The sequence below is a fragment of the Penaeus japonicus genome, unplaced genomic scaffold, assembly GCF_977035675.1.
Source record: "Penaeus japonicus unplaced genomic scaffold, GWHDUDI00000001_assembly GWHDUDI00000035, whole genome shotgun sequence".
NCBI lineage: Eukaryota > Metazoa > Arthropoda > Malacostraca > Decapoda > Penaeidae > Penaeus > Penaeus japonicus.
In genome coordinates this window covers 23,301,970-23,306,969 of record NW_028234437.1, presented here as the reverse complement: position 1 = coordinate 23,306,969, position 5,000 = coordinate 23,301,970, and the positions used below count along the sequence as shown (strand labels likewise).

The 5,000-nt window shown below is 46.5% G+C and overlaps 1 protein-coding gene across 1 annotated transcript in view; it reads right to left on the bottom strand.

The window, feature by feature from the left end:
* The window catches only part of LOC122257817 (paired box protein Pax-6), an 81,477-nt gene that overhangs the window by 6,039 nt on the left and 70,438 nt on the right, over positions 1-5,000 (bottom strand). The gene's annotated exons all lie outside the window — the stretch shown is intronic.

The window sequence follows — 5,000 nt, the reverse complement described above, 5'->3', positions numbered from 1 at the left end:
AAATTTCATCCCCCGATGGTTGAAAAATTTCGCGAACCCGCCCCCTGAATTAACCTTATGGTAGTATTTATGCCATAGCGAAGGAAACGTAACACAATTTACCTTCGGAACTGCATTCGTAACGGTTCAACAGCGACCGGCGTCTCTGACCAATGAGAATCGTTGTAATAAAGGTAAACCGTTTCAAAATCCAGGTTGTGATTGGTCACTACCCCCGGGACGAGCATGCCATAAAGCTGGCAATTCAGGAGCGTCCCGAGAATGACAAAGGAGAGTATTAAGGAAGTAAACTCGATCCCCCTTTGCTTTCCATTCACAGTTTATTATGACAGGGAGCCGCTGCGTTGCCAACAATCATTTCCCTCCCCACACATTTCTTCCCTCTTTTTTATATGCCTTTGAGCTTCCTAATAATCTACGCGACATAGCACCGATCCATCACCACGATTTAGACTTTCTTTCTCTCTTCGGACAGCCACCGAGTATGCAAATGAATCGTAAACGGAAATGGAAATATAGGCATAAAACACCCGCGGCTAAATAGCAAATGGCATCCCTCATATGGAGATAAGGCGTACATATTCCCCACGTGGCCAGTCAGGCAGAAGCCACTGATAAGTCGGGGTGTGTGTGCGCGCGTGAAGGGGAGGGGAGGGGGCTGGGGGGGAGCGGAGGGGAGGGGATGGGATGGGACTAGAAGAGCAGGAGGGAGGGAGGGAGAGAGGATAGGCTCTGGAAGAGGGAGAATAGCAGATGAGAGAAAGGGAAAGGGGAGGAAAAGGAGATAGAAGAGGGGGAAAAAAGAAAGGGAGGTCGGTGTTGGCGGGGGGGGGGGGGGGGAAAGAGGTGAATAAGAAGCAGATGTAATTAAATTAAAACGAGAGTAAGAGAGAGAAAGAGTCAAATAGAAAGAGCGAAAGAGAGACAGAGACAAACAAACAATCACGCAGAATGAGCGAGAGAAAGGAAAAAAAAAAAACGAAAGCGAGAGATAGAGACAGACAGACAGACAGAGAGAGAGAGAGAGAGAGAGAGAAGGGGGGAGGGGGGATCAGAGGTTCCAGTCAAAGTTTATGATATCCCATCGCAGGAGGAACTGAAAAGAAAAAGGAACGGGGGAAGACCGAAATGCAGCAGATAAGAATGTGAAAATATGCCAAGATGGTAGAAGAGGGGAAAGGCCGAAAAAAAAGAAGTGATCAGAGGGGAAGGAGGGAAACGATGGATGTTAAAGGGAATGGAGAATATATTTTAGAATCCAACCGAATTAGAGAGAGAGTGAGAGAGAGGTACGGGGAGGGAGAGAGTAGGAAGGAAGGGGAGAGAGAGAAAGTGGGGGGGGGGCGGAGAGTGAGAGGGGGAGAGAGAGAGAGAGAGAGAGAGAGAGAGAGAGAGAGAGAGAGAGAGAGAGAGAGAGAGAAGGGAAAGAAGAAAGAGGGAGGGGGAGAGAGAGAATAAGAGAGAGAGAGAGAGAGAGAGAGAGAAGGGCTAATAAACAGAAAGAGAAAGGATTTATGTAAAGACAAACAAGCTGATAGTCATGAAGACAGGCGTAAATATACATCATATACTACATACACAAAATACAAAAAAAATATGAAGATACGCAAGATTGTTCAGAACATCTAAGAAGACCAGAGAGAGAGAGAGAGAGAGAGAGAGAGAGAGAGAGAGAGAGAGAGAGAGAGAGAGAGAGAGAGAGAGAGAGAGAGAGAGAGAGAGAGAGAGAGAGAGAGAGAGAGACGGAAAGAGCAAGATACGTAAGATTGTTCAGAACATCTAAGAAGACCAGAGAGAGAGAGAGAGAGAGAGAGAGAGAGAGAGAGAGAGAGAGAGAGAGAGAGAGAGAGAGAGAGAGAGAGAGAGAGAGGGAGAGGGAGAGTGAGTGAGATTGAGAAAGAGAGATAAAGAGAGAGAGAGAGAGAACACGGACAGAGCAAGATACGCAAGATTGTTCAGAACATCTAAGAAGACCAGGTTACGCAAGAGAGAAAGAGAGAGAGAGAAAGAGGTTCTCGGAAATAGATGCTGAAATGGGTGTTCCTATGCCCCCTAATCCCTCTCCTTTCATCTCTATTTTCCCCTTTTCCTCTCTTTTCTCTCCCTTTTCCCTTCTTCCCTCTCTATCCCCTCTTTGTGTTTTTTTCCTTTTTCTCTCTTTGCTGTTTACCCTTCCCCTCTTTTCCCGTTATTCTCTTATTCCCCTTTGTCTCTCCCTCTCTCGTCTCCCCTTCTTCTTTCTCTCCTATCTGCTCTCCGTTCCATTTTTATCTCTCCCCTTCTCCCTTCTCCCTTCTGTCATCTTCCCCTCATTCTCTTTTTCAATCATTTTTCCCCTCATGTCCCTCCTCTCATCCGCTGTCCCCTTTCCTCCCCCATACCCTTCCTCTTTTTTTCCTCTCCTTCTTCCTCATCTCCCCCCCCCCCTCTCCCCTCTCATTCCTCTTTCCTCCTTCTCCATTCTCATTCCCTCAAACCCCCTCACCCCCTTTCATTCCACCTCACCCCCCTTTCATCCCCCAAACCCTTCTCATTCCCCCTAACTCCCTCACCCCCTCCCATCCCCCTCCCTTCACCCCCTCCTCCACCCCCACCCACCCACCTACCCACACGTGACTCAGTAATCGCTGAGTTGGTACGAAGGCAGCGTGCATTGACGGCCAGCTGAAGACATTCCCGCGTGGTGTTTCGACAGCTTGGTTCTTGGTTGGTTGGTGATGATAGTGATGATGGTGAGGATGATTGGGATTCATCATCATTGTTTGTATTCTCATAATCATTATCGCCGTTTGCTTTCTCATAATCATTACCAACGTTTTCATTGTCATTATCATCATTATTTTCATTATCGTAATAATCATCACCGACTTATTCTTATTTCCCATTCTTCCTCTTCCTACACCCCCCATCCCCCTCTTCCCTCTCTTTCTTCACCCTCTTCTTTTAAGAAATTAGTAACATTGTCTCCGTTGGCAAAAGAACTTAGAAACAAAGAAACGGAGAAAATATCGATTTATTTTCCTTTTTTTTCGTTTCTATGCAAAAAAAAAAAAAAAATGGAAAAGGATAATTAACAGCTGAGGTGTTTATTAGCTCGGTAATTAGTTTAGAGAAAAGTTATCCTAGATAAGTGAAGTAATAGCTAAAAGTATTTTTATTTTCATGGAAATAGCATATATATCATCGATCATAGAGAGACAAAACTGACGCCATGTTGAAACTAGGTTCAGAAAAAAGAATGAATAGGTTTTTTAGAAGTAAGGTTCTGATTGCAAATGAATAGAAAGGACATGCAAAAAATATGCAAATCAAGAATTTAAAAAAGGAAGATAAATACAACAGGATGCAAAGAAAATGGGAAAACAAAAAGGGGAAGGGAAGTCAAAGCGAACTTGGTCGATGGACAAAGATGGCGAGGAAGAAAACGGGCAAGGGGTCCTGGCGAGGGAGGGGGCACTAAAATTAACCCCTCAGCGTTTTTTTCTAATCTGGTAATAGAGGAGACCTGAGTTTGACTTTAATACTGGTAATTTAGTGACTTCTTCCCCCCGCAGTAAATGAAAATTGAGCTTTAAGACTAGGGTTTGTAATGGCGAAGATGGTGCGACCGTGAACAATAGCCTTTTAGAAGATATTGTGAAGATGGAAACTAAGCTTTAGGCATAGCGATCACAAGAGTGAAAATAGACTGGAGTCTGTTTTATTGTCGCTCTATAACGGTGATCGAAATGTCCATTAGAAGAACATTTCCTCATTTTTCACACCTATTATACCACAACTATTTCTTCAGGCAGAGGAGGTCTTCGCCGACCACTTCTGTATCAACTTTGCTCTGTATCATCTACCATCTTACAGCAAGACCTTCTTCGAAAGTCTTTTAACGTCGTTTTAAAGATAGTTTCAGGAAAGCGCTTCCAGAGGCCTTCAATTCAATCTTTCTCACTACTCTTCCGTGAAACTTACTTTCGCCTAAATCTCCCAGCCACAGACTCCTAAAGTCTCTTGGTTAATTCCCAAAGTGTGCCTAAAGGATACCTCTAGTCATCTTGCTCAGGGCGCTTCAGGTTACGCAAGGCTGGTATCCTTCCAGGGGGCTCCTTCTGGCTGCATTCCAAGAGGCCTCGGTGTCGTCTCAAGATGCCGTAGAAAGAGGCTTCTCGGCTCTAGTTGTCTCCCCTCGAGCGCTCTTTTGTCATCTGTCAACCGTCATACTGCCTGCTTCCGACTACTCTACTTTCCCCGACTACTATCGTGATTATTAAGAAGGAAGGCGTCCCTTGTAAGCTGCTGCTGTTTCTTCTTCTTCTTCTTCTTCATCTTCTTTTTTTTTCTTTTTTTCTTTTTTAGGGGGGGGGGTCGGAAAGGGGCTTCCAGAGAGTGATGCTTTTGAAACTTACATCAAGAGGACCTGAGGCGTGTAATGCAGGTTCGAGAAGGCGTTTACTTATTGTGATTGTGTGTGAAAGTGCGCTGCCCTCGCGATGAGGTGGGTTGGGCGTGCGGGTGGGTGGGTGGGTGGGAAGGTGAGTGAGGGTAGGCGGGTTGGGGTGGGCGGCATGGGCTTCCTCGTACTTCGGGCGAACGAAAAAGAGGAAAAAGGAGGCTTCACAGCTTCCTTCCTCCTCTTACCTCTTACCTTTCCTCCTTTCCTCCTTTCTTCGCATCACCCTTGCCCCCTCCTCCCTCGACCTCGACCCCTCCCCCATGACCCCTACCCCTTCCAACCCCACCACCCCCTGCCCCTGCCCCTGCCCCTCCCTTTCCCTGGGTCTTTGTGCCTCCTCGCTTTATAGAGACTTTAAGGCACGGTCCCCCAATCGACCCGATGGTAAACGAGAGAATTTATGAATATGGAGAGAAAATTCGCATTCATTCGACGCATCGGGTGTGAAATTAAAAGATAAAACGCCGCGATGTCCGCCCGCCTCGGGAGAAGGAGGGGGGGTCATGGGGGTCATGGGGGGAGGGAAGCGGGGGCAGGGGAGCGGACGCGAGTGTAG